The 16469-nt window shown below is 45.7% G+C and overlaps 1 protein-coding gene across 2 annotated transcripts in view; it reads left to right on the plus strand.

Moving 5' to 3' along the window:
* The window catches only part of LOC132379600 (disintegrin and metalloproteinase domain-containing protein 12-like), a 364937-nt gene that overhangs the window by 114975 nt on the left and 233493 nt on the right, over nt 1–16469 (plus strand). The gene's annotated exons all lie outside the window — the stretch shown is intronic.

A 16469-nucleotide genomic window follows, 5' to 3' on the forward strand; every position in this document is an offset into this window, starting at 1 on the left:
CGGATCTACTCACTTTTTACAGTATGGAATGAAGCCGTTCACCTCATTGCATCCAAGCTTCCTCTCAGTAGACAGCTCCATCAACCCCACTGTCTATTTGCAAGGATCCAGAGGAGGTACCAACATTTAAAATATGAAATAGTTGCTTCTTGTGACAAGTACTCTACTTGGTCTTAGTTATAGTGCATTCAAATCTCTGCATGCGGAGGAAGTATGGGGATTAGGTGTGGACAGGGGCAGTGACCTACTGCCCTTCAATTCTTCCACCCATAAGTTTACCCTCAACTCCAGCTCCCAGCCATTGTACTGACATTGACCCCATTCACTTGAATACAGTGAACAGTCCTGTAAACAAAATACATGTTTATTTGGCATAAAGTAGAAATTAAAATTCTTTGACAATGACAGGAGGTCAGTAGATCTATTGGCATCTTGGGAACAGGCTGTCAATGCAGTGATTCTTGGATCCCACTCAATCTCATCCACTCCTACACCTCTAAGAAGTAAGTGAGGGCTGCAGCCAGAGAGTCTGGGCAGTAGGGTGGATTTAGGGTGGTTCATCCCTTATTATACCAACCAGCACCATTTGATATCTGGATTGACCCTTCCTGGAGTAGCTAATGTTTAAGGGCATTTTAATGTTCCAAGCAATCTGAAAGCATCATTTCAATTCCAGTGAAGAATCTACAGCCAAAACTACAACTCCGCATATTTTATTTCTTTGGGTCTAAAGTACATTTTCCTATTGTGTTTAGGATTGATTTTGAAATAATTTGTTCAGAGCCAAGAGAAAAACGGTCCTGTTTTCAGTTCCTGTAATCATAGGCAGTGGTGTTGATTTTGACCACCAAGGATAAAGTGTAGTTGGGAAGAAGTTAAAAAGAAGTGGCCCAGTTGAATCTATGTGTGTTAACCTGCAGATTTTTAACTTTGTAGTCTCTCTCCCCATGTAATTTGTCCAGCACCCCACCCTCCTCCTCTGTTCCTGGTCTCAGAATCAGAATCAGGTTTAATATCACTGACATATGCTCACTGTGCTCCTTGGCTGCTTTCCCACCCAACAGGCAGCCAACCTGTCAATTTGGCTGGTTCGCAGGCGAAAAAAAAAATAAAATAAAATCTCAAGAAAAATCCTGCAGAACTCCCAGCAGTCCTATTCTTCTAAACTTCCTGGGCAGAAATCCTCCCTATTCTCACCATGTACTCATTGAGACCCTTTGCTTTCCTTCCTCTCCGGCCTTAAATTGCTTTGTATTTATGTTGTTTGTTTGTCTTCAACTTCCTATCTCCACTCCTCCATTCGTGCAATTAAATTGTCAATCTTTCTCAAGGGAACAGAGAAGCAAAGACAAGAACAGGAGTAGGATATTAATCCCATAACCTGCTTTGATATTTAATGAAGTCACAGTTGACTGATGGACTGAATACTTATGTCCATTTCCCTCATATTTCTTAAATGCTTTGATTTATAAAAAAATAAATTAACCTCAGGTTAAGATTATAAATTGACATAGCATCGTGTGATATTTGGGGAAACCCATTCCAAATCTCTACAGTTTTACCTTGCATGACTTGTTTCTAAATTTTAATACTCTTCAATACTTTTTTCAGAACTCTCAAAATAGTAGAGATAATATTAATGATATCTTAATATTTTGAAAACTTCAATCAAATCACCCCCTATCCTTCCAAACTGCAGGAAAACAGCCCTTATTTGTGTTAAATCTCCTCGTAATTTAATCCACAGGTATCCTGCAGATAGATCTACCCTGACCTCTCCTCAGTGTCAATAAATAGATCCAAAAGTGTGACACTCCAGGTATGACCTTCGCAGGTTTTCAAATAGTTGTAGCTTAATTCCAACACCTTTATATTCATATCCTCCCAACACAAACTCAACATCTCATAAAAAATTCTGAATAATTTCCATTTGATATTTACATGGATCTCCAAGTCTCCTTTGACTTAAAATGCTGTTAATTTTCTTATTTAACAAGCGTTATTTCCATGTCTGAAGTGAAAATTCCACATTGAATTATATTTGCCATAATTTTAATTTTAATCTCTAATTATGTTTTTACAATTTAATGGTTCCATTACACTACTGGGTTTGTATTGAAAAGCTTGGTAATATGGATTTCTAATCTCACCATCTAAATAGTTAAGAAATGCTGAAAATAGTTGAGTCCCCAGCCCTCAACTTCTGGACATCATTCAAATTCAGCAAACAATCTCCTGTGAGGACCTTAATCAGATGTCCATTTAAAAGTTGTCCTTAGTCGTTCCCATCCACAGTCGCTACATCATCTGAACCTCCTTAAGTCTTGTCAACATAACTTATTCTTTCCAAAACTTTCCGAACTGACTCTGATCAGCTGAAGAATTCGAAACCTTAATTTTAGCTCCACTATGTCAGGGAATGATTCGCAGAATTTATTCTCATGAATGAAAGTGGACAACACTGACAGCATACAGGGAGGAGTAAACACCATCTTATACACATGTGGCCAGTTGAATTTCAAAAGTGATACAAATTGACCAAAAGATAGTTTATATTGCATTTCATTTAAGCTAGATTGAATTTTCTGGTCATAAAGTCTCCAGAACCCGTTTACTGCTTGTCACATTCTTTCTCAGCAATGAACAATTTCACTCAACCATTGAGGTTCTGTAAGTTTCACCACATCCATTTTTGACTTTCTACATTCAACTCCCAGTCCCAACTATCTTGAAGCCATATCTCAGGAGCGACCACTCTTTCATATTCTCCTGGACCTCCACATAAAGATGACTTCAGCTACACACCAAATCCCATTTTTAATTTTTGAAGTCCTGATGCACCATCAATAAGTCTCTGAGACGGGAGGCGAGTGATGCACCATCAATAACTCACACTGAGACGTAGGCGAGATATCGGCTTTTATTGACTGGAAGAAGGAACCAGGAGTGAGTGTCTATCATACAAGGTCCTGGAGACTGAGGCCGATCTTCAGGCCGCAGGTCTCCTTTATACAGGGGCCTGTGGGAGGAGCCACAGGAGCAGTCAGCAGGGGCGTGTCCCGACAGGCACATAGTTCACCACATTCACCCCCCCTTCGTTTGAAAAAGTCCTCATGTAGCGAAGGTTCTTACAAGTCAAGCCGATCAGGCGGTCGAATCTGTCGCTGCGATCTACGTAGCACCGGCTGTGACCGCATAGGTGCCGGCAACATTGGCGATTGCACAGGGGACGGGGGTTGCGCGTGTTCTTGCCCACTAGGCGCCGGTGATCCCTCATGCATGTGCGAGGCGCCTGGTATAAATGCGTACGAAACGCCCGGTATACAAGTGTCGTGAGGAGTCTGTGTAGGGCCTGGTGAGTACGGTGTCACCTCTGGTGCAGGGTTCACAGTTACCGGAGAGCCTTCAGGGTAGTGGTCTGCTGCACCTGCGGGTGCCAGGTCGCGGATGGAGACCGTGTCCTCCCGCCCATCAGGTAAGACCACGTAAGCATACTGGGGGTTCGCATGGAGAAGGTGAACCCTCTCCACCAGCGGGGAGTATTTATTGCTCCTCACATGTTTCCGGAGCAGCACTGGCCCCGGGGACGTCAGCCAAACTGGTAGGGTGGTCCCAGTGACAGACTTCCTGGGAAAAGAGAATAGGCGTTCGTGAGGGGTGGCATTGGTGGACGTACATAACAGAGAGCGGATAGAGTGCAGTGCCTCAGGGAGGACCTCCTGCCATCGAGAGACCGGCAACCCTTTGGACTTGAGGGCTAAAAGTGTGGCCTTCCACACTGTGGCATTCTCCCGCTCTACCTGGCCATTACCCCGGGGATTATAACTCGTGGTCCGACTGGTAGCAATGCCCCTAGCTAGCAAGTACTGGCGCAGCTCCTCACTCATAAAGGAGGACCCTCTATCACTGTGGATATAGCAGGGATACCCGAACAGAGTGAAGAGCTGGCGCAGGGCTTTTATGACGGACGTGGCAGTGGTGTCGGGGCAGGGGATGGCAAAGGGGAACCGTGAGAACTCGTCAATAACACTGAGAAAATAGACATTGCAGTCAGTGGAGGGAAGGGGGCCCTTAAAGTCAACACTCAGGCGTTCAAAAGGGCGGGTGGCCTTGACAAGTTGTGCCGTGTCAGGACAGTAGAAGTGCGGTTTGCACTCGGCACAAATTTGGCAGTCCCTGGTCATCGTCCTGATGTCCTCCAGGGAGTACGGCAGGTTCCGAGCTTTCACAAAATGGTAAAATCGGGTGACCCCCGGATGGCAAAGTTGTGCATGAAGGGCGTACAGCTGGTCGAGCTGTGTGCTAGCACATGTTCCCCGGGATAGGGCATCAGGGGGCTCATTGAGTCTGCCAGGCCGGTACAGGATATCATAGGTGTAGGTGGAGAGTTCTATCCTCCACCGCAAAATCTTATCATTTTTGATCTTGCCCTGCTGTTGGTTGCTGAACAGGAACGCAACCGAGCGCTGGTCGGTCAGCACAGTGAATCTTTTGCCAGCAAGATAGTGCCTCCAGTGCCTAACAGCCTCCACTATGGCCTGGGCTTCTTTCTCCACCGCGGAGTGCCGAATTTCAGAGCCTTGGAGGGTGCGAGAAAAGAATGCTACTGGTCTGCCTTCCTGATTAAGGGTAGCAGCCAGAGCGAAATCGGAGGCATCACACTCCACTTGGAAGGGAGCGGTCTCGTCCACTGCATGCATCGTAGCTTTGGCAATGTCCGCTTTAATGCAGTTGAAGGCCGCGCAGGCCTCAGCAGAGAGGGGAAACGAGGTAGACTTGACCAGGGGGCGAGCCTTGTCTGCGTAATGGGGGACCCATTGGGCGTAATAGGAAAAAAACCCAGGCACCGTCTGAGGGCCTTGAGAGTGGTGGGAAGAGGGAGCTCTAACAGGGGGCGCATACGTTCGGGATCAGGCCCAATAACCCCGTTTTCCACGACATACCCAAGTATAGCAAGGCGGGTGGTACCAAAAACACACTTGTCCCTGTTATAAGTAAGGTTCAGAGCTGCGGCCACTTGGAGAAACCGTTGGAGGTTGGCGTCGTGATCTGGCCTGTCATGACCACAGATGGTGATGTTATCCAGATAGGGAAATGTGGCCTGCAGTTGGTACTGGTCCACCATCCGGTCCATTTCCCTCTGGAAGACAGAGACACCATTCGTGACACCGAAAGGGACGCGCAGGAAGTGATAGAGCCGGCCGCCCGCCTCGAAGGCGGTGTAGGGGCGGTCCTCTGGGCAGATGGGGAGCTGGTGATAAGCGGATTTCAGATCTATTGTCGAGTACACCTTATACTGAGCAATCTGGTTGACCATATCCGCGATGCAGGGTAGGGGGTATGCGTCAAGCTGCGTAAACCTATTGATGGTTTGACTATAGTCCACCACCATCCTATTTTTCTGCCCAGTCCGAACAACAACCACCTGGGCCCTCCAAGGGCTTGTGCTCGGCTCAATGATCCCCTCCCTGAGCAGCCGCTGCACCTCCGACCGAATGAAGGCCCGGTCCCCCGCGCTGTACCTCCTGCTTTTGGTTGCCACAGGTTTACAGTCGGGGGTCAGGTTGGCGAACAGCGGTGGGGGAGGGATCTTGAGAGTGGAGAGGCTGCAAGTGTCGGTAGCGCAGCTGTTGGCCTGGTTCTGGATGGGATGTGTGTGTCCGTGTGTGTGTGTGGTCAGTAGCGGGGTATGTGAAGAAGTCCCACAAAACTGAGGATTCTTGACAGTGAGTGGTGGGAGGGGCCCGTCGTATACCATAGTCACACTTTCGAGATGGCTCTGGAAGTCCAGCCCCAATAGCACAGGTGCACACAGATTAGGCATGACCAGCAGTTCAAAGTCCCGATATACTGTGCCTTGCACCACCAAAGTCGCTACACAACCCGCCCAGATGTCTGCGGACTGCGACCCAGAGGCCAAATGGAACCTCCGACTGACCGGCCGCGTTGCAAGTCCGCAGCGTTGCACTGTGTCCGGGTGAATAAAACTCCCAGTGCTGCCCGTGTCAAACAGGCATCCAGTCCAATACCCCTCCACCTGGATGTCCATCATGGATCTTGCAAGCTGGTGTGGGGCGCTTTGGTCGAGAGTTACAGTGGCCAGAGACCCGGTCAGCATCGGAGGGCCGGGGGCGGGGCGTACTGACGTCGACAAAGATGGCCGCTCACATCCGGGGTACCCGGTCAGCATCCGAGGATCGGGGGCGGGGCGTGCTGACGTCGACAAAGATGGCCGCCCACATCCCGGCATGCAAGATGGCGGCCCCCACGTTTCACCCGCAGCGCTGCACTCCGCTCGAGGTTGAGACTTACAGACCTTGGCGAAGTGGCCCCGCTTTCCGCAGCTGGAGCAGGTCGCTTCTCGCGCTGGACAGCGTTGTCGAGGATGTTTCTTTTGGCCACAGAAATAACAAAGCACGAGTTGCTTACGGGCCACAGCCGTGGTCTGGGTCGGGGAGCTCGTGGAATGGCGACTGGCGGCGGCGTTGGCGAATTCGCTCCCGGGAGCCGGCGGTGGCGGGGTCTGAGGCGTCCACGAAACCGGCGGGGAATCGCGCGACTGGACAGCGTCGGCGTTATGCCGCGCAGCTTCTAGAGCGTTGGCCTTCTCTATCGCCGAGCTTAAGGTAAGATCCGAGTTCTCCAGCAGCCGCTGGCGCATGTACACTGACCTCAGTCCCGTCACAAAGGCGTCTCGCACCAGCAGCTCCGCATGCTGTTCTGCCGTGAGCGTCTTGCAGTCACAAGCTCGGACGAGTGTCTGTAGTGCTCGGAGAAACTCAGCGCACGATTCGCCAGGCCGCTGTTGCCGGGTAGCTAAGCGATGTCTTGCGTAGACGGTGTTCACCGGCCGCAGGTACTGTCGTTTGAGGGCGTCCAGTGCCCCTTCGTAGGTCGGCAGGTCCCGGATAAAGGAGTAAACTTTGGAGGAGACCCTCGAGAGTAGGATTCTGTGCATAACGGCGGGTTCAGTCGCACGAAGCTCCGCCAAGTACGATTGGAAGCATGCAAGCCAGTGTTCAAAAGCGAGAGCTGCGTCAGGGTCTTGAGGGTCCAAATCCAACCGGTCCGGACGCAAAACGGGTTCCATGTTTTAAAACTTCCAGTCAATAAAATTGATGCACCATCAATAACTCACACTGAGACGTAGGCGAGATATCGGCTTTTATTGACTGGAAGAAGGAACCAGGAGTGAGTGTCTATCATACAAGGTCCTGGAGACTGAGGCCGATCTTCAGGCCGCAGGTCTCCTTTATACAGGGGCCTGTGGGAGGAGCCACAGGAGCAGTCAGCAGGGGCGTGTCCCGACAGGCACATAGTTCACCACAGCGAGATATCGGCTTTTATTGACTGGAAGAAAGAACAAGCAGTAGTTGACCACCATACTACATCCTGGAGACTGAGGGCAGGGCTCAGGCCCCAATCGCCTTTATACTGGGGTCTGTAGGAGGAGCCACAGGGGGGCATGTCCAAACAGGTATATGCAGTTCACCACAAGTCCCCATATTTCCTATTTATTTTTCACATTTTACTGGTTTAACCTATCATTTTCCCCTCACATCATATGCTCAAATTTTGATGAATACTTTATTTTCCTTCTTTTATTTTGGAATTGATATTGGTAATGGGCTAAACCACGCTGGATCGGACTCATAATCTATAGTCCTTGCTTGCCTGCTGGCAGTTACCTAGACTAGTAGAGAGGACTGGTCTCTGCATTAAGGGGGAAACCAGCAAGGTATAAGACCATAAGCTATTGGAGCCATTCAGCCCATCGAGTCTGCTCTGTCATTCCATCATGGCTGATTTATTATCCCTCTCAACCCATTTGTAGGCTTTGGCGGTGGCATGGTATGACAACCCTGACAGCGTATAGCAGAAGCCTTACTTCTGGTACATATTGGGATGCTATTTTACAGTTTCTGAGAGCATCCAGTGTTTAGTCCCAATAGCTGTTCTTAGTGTTCAGCATGCTGAGGCTTCCCAGAACTAAAAGATGAATAATAATGGCTGTATCTACTGAGTAGCTTTTTAAAGTTGTCATCTTAAAATAGGTCCTCTCCATGGACTCTGTCTACAATTCTCACTGCCTTGGTAAAACCGCCAACGTAATCAAAGACGCTTTCACCCTGGACATACTGTCTTCTCTCCCCTCCCATCAGACAGAAGATATAAAAACTATACTGCTAGAGTAGGAATACTGAACAGGTCTCTTGTATGACAAGGTGCTCTCTGTCTCACGTTCTACCTCAATGTGACCTTGCACCATATTGTCTGCCTCCACTAAACTTTCTCTGTAACCATGACACTATATTCTGCATTCTCTTATTCCTTTTGTCTTGTGCTGCCTTGAAGTATTGATGTAACAAAGTAACTATGTGGATGGCATAACTGTTTTTGCTGTTGCTTGGTAGTGTAGTTTTTGGCACAATGCATTACAATAGCAGTGGTAGGGTTCAATTCCCGCTGCTGTCTATAAGGAGTTTGTACATTTTCCCCATGACCACGTGGGATTCCTCTGACAGTCCAAAGATGTACCAGTTAATAGGTTAATTGGTCATTGTAAATTGTCCCATGATTTAAATTGGGGGTTGGTAGGTGAAGTCACTCCAAGGGCCAGTTGGGCCTGTTCTGCATTGTATCTCAATAAATAAATAAAATATGACAGTAATAAACCATTGTTACAGTTATTTTCACTCCCACCCACCACTAAATCATTCATTTTTCAAAGTCTTCACTTAAAGAACAGCAGATTTTGTTTCATTTTTAACATTCTTTATTTCTCTTCGATCAAAATAGAGGTTAAATAAATTATTTTCATTTACATTATTTGCTGGGCTCTGTACTCGTCCCAATGCAAGGAATATTATTCTTGTAAAGTGGATGCATATTGCCTTGGAACGGGAAGCAACTGGGATTGGCTACACCTGAACCAAGCTGGGACTAGGGTCCTGATCCAAGGGATATTCAGCTGACGGTTCTAAGAATGATTGCTATAGAATAGCCACTCCCAATCAAATAAGTCCTGGGTATCCCCAGTCCCGAGTTATGGTATAGAATCAGCTGGTGGTTTCTTTCACTTGCTGTTTTTACCAGAGAGTTCTGCAGAAAATACCACTGATACTGACAGCTCAGTTCAATTTCAGTTTAATAACACTTTTTGACATTTATAGTGAACACTTGGATCAATTAGAAAATGGTGATCATTGACAGCATTCTTGGAGATATAAACTAGTGGGAGGAAGGTTGAATGGTTCAGATGGGACACCAGTGGAGATGGCAGGCTATGCAGCTTCTGCTGTGTGGTCAAGTATGAGGTAAAAGCAACTGAAGCAACAGAGACCCCCTGTTCTTTCTTCTTCCAAAAACAAAAGATGATTTCCTTTGAGAATATTTAGTACTTTATTTAAATTGTAATTAAGTGTTACTTAGAAACTTAGAAAACCTACAGCACAATACAGGCCGTTCGGTCCACAAAGCTGTGCTGAACATGTCCTTACCTTAGAACTACCTAGGCTTACCCATAGCCTTCTATTTTTCTAAGCTCCATGTAGCCGCCCAGGAGTCTCTTAAAAGACCCTATCGTTTCTACCTCCACCACATCCACAGGCAGCCCATTCCATGCACTCACCACTCTCTGAGTAAAAAACTTACCCCTGACATCTCCTCTGTACCTACTTCCAAGCACCTTAAAACTATGCTGTCTCTTGCTGGCTATTTCAGCCCTGGGAAAAAGCCTCTGACTATTCACGTGATCAGTGCCTCTCATTATCTTGTACACCTCTTTCAGGTCACCTCCCATCCTCTGTTGCTCCAAGGAGAAAAGGCTGAGTTCACTCAACCTAATCTCATAAGGCCTGCTCCTTAATCCAGGCAACATCCTTGTAAACCTCCTCTGCACCCTTTCTATGGTTTCCATGTCCTTCCTCTAGTGAGGCGACCAGAACTGAGCACAGTACTCCAAGTGGGGTCTAACCAGGGTCCTAAATACCTGCAACATTACCTCTTGGCTCTTAAACTCAATCCCATGATTGATGAAGGCCAATGCACCATATGCCTTCTTAACCACAGAGATAACCTACGTAGCAGCTTTGAGTGTCCTATGGACTTGGACCCCAAGATCCCTCTGATCGTCCACGCTACCAAGAGTCTTGCCATTAATGCTATATTCTGCCATCGTAATTGACCTCCCAAAATGAACCACCTCACAGTTATCTGGGTTGAACTCCATCTGCCACTTTTCAGCCCAGTTTTCCCTCCTATCAATGTCCCGCTATAACCTCTGACAGCCCTCCACACAATCAACAACACCTCAACCTTTGTATCATCAGCAAATTTACTAACCCATCCCTCCACTTCCTCATCCAGGTCATTCATAAAAATCACGAAGAGTAGGGGTCCCAGAACAGATCCCTGAGGCACACCATTGGTCACCGGCCTCCATACAGAATATGACCCGTCCACAACCCGTCTACTTGTTGATGGAATACTTAGAAATAATTCTTCTTTTCACCAGTGGTTGGTTAGAATATTTTAGAGCCTGTTGCAGTTATGGCAGAGGCATGGATATCTTTTTAACCACAACAGGCACATGTCCACTGCAGACAAGCAACACTTTTTTTGTCCATCTTTCTTGCTCTAACAACCTTTTCGCTGGAATGGAGTCACCTATAAGGCAAATGCTAAGCTACTATAAACTGGCCCCATCATGCTATCGCTTTCACATTCCTCATGCCCATCTGCCCATCACCCACGAACTTCCCCCTGGTTTCCCTCCACATCTACCTCTTATTATTCTATGCTCCACCTTCTTTTCCCATCAGATTCTATCTTATTCGGCCCTTTGTCACTTTCAACTATCAGCTCCAGCTTCTCACATCATTCCCACTCTCCCCTTCCCTCATCTGCCTAGCATTCCCTCACCTGGGTCCACCTATCAGCTGCCAGCTCTTCAAAGTTCTACGTTCAAAGTAAATTTATTTTCAAAGTATGTATACAGAATACAGCTCTGAGATCTGACCTCCTGCAGGCAGCCACAACACAAAGAAACACCATGGAACCCATTCAAGAAAACATTAAAAACCCAATGTGCAAAAAAAGAACAAATTTTGCAAATGGCACAGAGATCACTCAATTGATCCAAAAACACACCATCAAAATGTAAATCACAGGTTCCAATTGCACACACTTTAGTCAAAGAATCATATTTGAAAGGGGAGGGAGGTTTGATGTTTTCTATGAACTGGTTGCTTCCATGGTTGTTTTGTGACTGCTGGTGGAAAGTTGAATTACAGAGTTGTATACGGAATCAATACCTTGATAATAAATGCATTTTGAACTGTTGAACTTTAAAAGAAGTTTTGTGAGCTGTCTTTAGGATGTCACTGTTTGTTATGTTGTTCACTGTTACCCCAGAAGAAGCCCTTCCCTTCACTTTCTTAAACTGGCTATCTCCCCTCTTTCCTTCAGTTCTGATGAAGGGTCTCTACCCAAAATATTAACTGCCCACTTCCTTCCGTAGATACTGTCTGATTTGTTGAGTTCTTCCAGTACTTTGCACGTTTCTCCGGATTCCAATATCTTCAGTCTCTTGTGTCTCTTGGTAAATTATTCAGCCTACAGTATGTCCCAGCTTCAGAGTTACTGTAATCTCAGCTATGGAGCATGAGATATGGGAGCATGGGAATACATATATTTGGAAAGTAGCCTCCAAGTTATTATTGATTTTTTTTCCCTAGAGCTTATAGTAGAATGGACATTGCATTGGATGCCAGGAAACAAAGATTCTCATCCAATAAAAGTGCCCAATGAGTCCTTGGCAATCATGGATTAATTTGCAGATCCGAGGAGCCACCTCTCATCAAAGATGGACATTGCTAACGAGTCTTATGAAGATCAAGACATAAAATTCAGGGTCCGCCAGGTAGCAGCAATTCCCATATTCTGTTAAGACATGACTGCTTGTAGCAGATACCTCCAAATGCTGGAGATATACCATCCGTATTAACACTGAAATATCCTCAAAATCTACTGGCAGAATAAGGGAACAAACATCAGCAAATCATAAGCACCAGAGATTTTGCAGCTGCTGGAAATCTTAAGCAACACACAAAATGTTGGAGTAACTCTGCAAGTCAGGCAGCATCGATGGGGGGAGGGGGGATAAACAGTCAACAGTTGGTGGGGGTGGGGGAATGAGTACCAATTGGCAGATGATAGATGAGTCCAGGTGAGGAGGAGGGGCAATGAAGTAAGAAGCTGGGAGGTTATAGGTGGAAAAGATAAAGAGATGAAGAAGAGGGAATCTGATAGGAGAAGACAGTGGACCATAGAAGAAAGGGAAGGAGGGGAAGCACAGACGGAGGTGATGGCAGGTGAGGAGAAGAGAAGGGATAAGAATCTCTTCTCACTTCATGTCCTTCCCCAACCCACCCACCAACCTTTCCCCTCATATATCTCACCTATCACCTGCCCGTTTGTACTCCTTCCCCCCACCACCCCCCCAGCTTATTCTGTTTCTGTTCTGTTTATTGAGATACAACATGGAGTACATCCTTCCGGCCCTACAAGCTGTGTCGTCCAGCAACCCCTGACTTAACCCTAGCTTAATCACAGGATGATTTACAATGACCAATTAATCTACCAAACAGTACATTTTTGGTTCTTGGGAGAAAACCAGAGTGCCCAGAGAAAGCCCACACAGTCACAAGGAGAATGTAGCTTCAGGCATTGATCTCGGGACGCTGATACTGTAAGGCATTGTGCTTACCACCATGCTACCATGCTGTCCCCTTCCTTTCCCGTCTTGGTGAAGTCTCATCCCAAAATGTTGACCATTTCCCTCCATGGGTGCTGACTGATTTGCTGAGTTCCTCCAGCATTTCATGTGTGTTACTGAACATCAGCATTCTCTTCCAAGACAAAATTCCCAGCACCCTAGCTTTAATTACATTAGTTTGATTCTGACGGATAGGGTGTCTCAGTTGGACGTCCAACATCAGACTCAGAAAGCAGACAATTTACTCAAGTCTAGCCGAGCAAGAGATTACTCCTTATACAGGGAAATGAAGCAAGGATGTCTCAATGTTTCCTTCAAAGTATGACATCCAGACTGACTGATGGGAATCCACTCAATGAAGGAGTGTCTGGGATCGTACTGAGTTCCTTCACTGGGAGCGCATGGAAGCCCAGAGTAAACAGCAGAAAAGTTGCATTCCATGAGCACCTCATTATGCACCTCCTCTCTGACCTCAAGGAATGCCTGAGAAGAGGGTGAATGTTTGATTTGTTGGTTAATAAGTGTGGGAAAATAACGTTCAACGGCAAATCTGAAGTCAGAATGAATTGGTGGTTTTCCTCTAAGTTGTGTATATTGAAGAATGCTGTCAGATTTTCCAACAGCATCTGCAGGCAGTTGGCCGCTTTTCCCACTTCTGGACCCCACAGACTGTGCTTATGGTCTGGTCTGTGAGTCAGTTTCCCTTCCTCAGCAGAAAATGTTAGCCTTGGGTCAGACTTCCTGCTGTAAACTTCCCTCAGTAACTTTGTCATAATCTGCTTGATGTCAGTAGTCTACATGTCAAGAATCATGGCCACTGTGCTGAGTACTTAGCGGAAATGTGCTATTTTCTGTGTTCCTTTGGGAGCAAGACTCCTCAGCACAGGCAATCTGGCATCGTAGGCCATGTGTGTGCTGGCTGACTTTTGTCAGTAAGTGTGTCTACCAGCCTGCCTTCTCTGAAAGCTTCCAGTAGGAGTAAGGCATTCTCAAAGTTACTAATGCTTTTCTCTTTGAAGCTGTTTCCAAACTTTTCATCAGCCATAACAAAATAAGTTTGTTCAAATCTAAGGCTTCAATTCAAGCTAAAAACAGTATTGGTTGGTAAACTCATTTTTGTTTTTGTGATTGGAAATTTTTTCCAGTTAGATTTCATTTGGCTCCACCATATTTATATAATCAGCAAAGTAACAGGGGAAACAAATAATATGGGTATCATGCGATAGGTCAATATCTCCTCTATGATAATAAATTAGGTATAAGCTTAAAATAATCAAAATATGCAGCATGATTTCCTGTCCCAAATTACCCAAATACTGTCCATTGAAATGTAATATTTGTCACTTATAGCATTACCATGGCAATTCCTCATCCTTGTACATGTTGATACTAAAGAGAATTGGCTCGTTCATTAAATATCTAGAACCTGGAGCCTTGGTTTCTGGAGGACGCACCTGTCTCTCAGTTCATTTTCAAGTAAAGAAGAGTGGCCTTAAGATCCAATTCACCCATAGATCATGCTTTCCAAGCATGTAGGAAAATTGCTATTTTCTCATCAGCTAAGTTTTTAGTCTTTGAAATACATTGGTGTTCTGCTGTCATTTATTATATCTTCATGTTTCTGCTTTAATGCTACTCCCGGATAAGGGAAGGAGATGAATATTCTGAGACCCGTTTCTGAAAGTTTTGTCAAATAGTAGAGTTCAAAGTTCAAAGTAAATTTATTGTCAAAGTACATATATGTCACCATATACAACCCTGAGATTCATTTTCCTGCGGGCATACCCAATCAATCCATAATAGAACAATAGCCATAACAGAATCAATGGAAGACCGCACCAACCTGGGCATTCAACCAGTGTGTAAAAGACACCAACTGTGCAAATATAAAATGGAAGAGATAATGATAACAAATAAATAAACAATAAATATCGAGAACATAAGATAAAGAGTCTTTAAAAGTGAGTCCATATGTTGTGGAAGTACTTAAGTGATGGGGGCAAGTGAAATTGAGTGAAGTTCTCCCCACTGGTTCAATCCTTGATGGTTGAGGGGTAATAACTGTTCCTGAACTGATGGTGTGAAACCTGAGGCTCTTTTTCCATCTCCCTCATGGCAACGGTGAGAAGAAGACACAAGCTGGGTGATGGGGGTCCTTAGTGATGAATCCCGTTTTTCTGTAACAGTGCTCCGTGTAGTTGTGTTCAACAGTGGGCAGGGCTTTACCCATGATGGACTGGGCTGCATCTATTGCTTTTTGTAGGATTTTCTGTTCAAGGGCATTGGTGCTTCTATACGAAGCTGTGATGCAACTGGAGTATTGCCACTCGTGATATTTTGCCCAAAGAATGGCATTATTTTTAACAGACTTTCAATATCCTGATTGGTGTATCTCTGCCTTTGCATATCCTGGAAAGGGCAGGAAAATTCAGATGAGGCAGGTTAGACATATAATGCATAATCTTTTCTAGGGCTTCCAGCTGGGTACTGGTATGGATTATGACGGACGTTTCGATGACAAACACTGCCATCTACTTCAGGCATATGTTTACAGTATATTATAATTTATCCTCATGCTACCACTGCTCCAGACTTCCTTCTTTGGAGTAGTCTACAGATGTCTGCTAATGCATGCTCTAAGATTGCCAAGAGACCAGAACTATCATACACATTCCTGAAATAGTCTTGGAAGCTGCTTCCGAAACAGGGTTGGCTGTCAATCATTAGTAGCAGTTACAGTTAAAATGAACATTTATGGGGTAGATTTCTATCAAACAGTCATAATTGACTTTTGTCACCTCTGCCAATAGTTCACAATTTGCTTTTCAACTCTTAGAATGGGCATTCCCAATGGATACACAGTGGTTAATTGGGGCATATTGGGACCAGTACATTTTGGCTCAACTAAGCGGCTACCCCAATTAGCTTAAGTTTCAGGGAAATAGTTTAAAAGGTATAAAAAAGATAAACTGCCATTTAACTGAGTAACAAATTATGTTTTTAAATGAAATACAGAACAAATTAGAACACTACCTGATAGTCAATCACAAACATGAGAGAGTTTGCAGATGCTGGAATTCCAAAGCAACACAGAAGAATGTGGAGGAACTCTGCAGGGCAGGTAGCATCAATGGAAAAGAGTAAACAGTCGATGTTTCAGACCAAGATCTTTTACAGGGCCGTCATATCCGACAATGACAGGAGACTCATGCAGGTGAGTTTTTGCAGTGGAAAAGCCATTGCACTGGGGCAGTCACACTGTCTCAGTATCGGAGGTCTGGGTCCAGTGGGATGAGCGGGCATCATAACAGGAGTCTTCCTTGATTGCAGTGGTTGACCATGACTTGTTCTTCTGTGCAGCATTTTGCTCTGTGCTCTCTATGGAGCTTTGCCGAACCACCTTCCTGGCCATTGGATCTCACTGTACATCTCATTTGCCCAGTCTGCCAGAGCTGACCACATGCTTAGGACAGCCATGTGCCTATGTCTCTGGAGTGTGAGATCCGCTGGCGTCCTTCAGCTGGTTTATCCCGACTATTGAACCAATGTACTGGGGTGTGGCTGCTGTTGCATACAAACAGCTACTTGGTCACAGGTGAGAGCTGAGTGTCCAGTGGGGATCAAACATGATTCAAGATGATTGCCGATAACTTTGTAGTTTCTTTGTAGTTCATGACCTGTTGAAGCAATG

The sequence above is a fragment of the Hypanus sabinus genome, chromosome 22, assembly GCF_030144855.1.
Source record: "Hypanus sabinus isolate sHypSab1 chromosome 22, sHypSab1.hap1, whole genome shotgun sequence".
In the NCBI taxonomy this organism is placed as follows: Eukaryota; Metazoa; Chordata; class Chondrichthyes; order Myliobatiformes; family Dasyatidae; genus Hypanus; species Hypanus sabinus.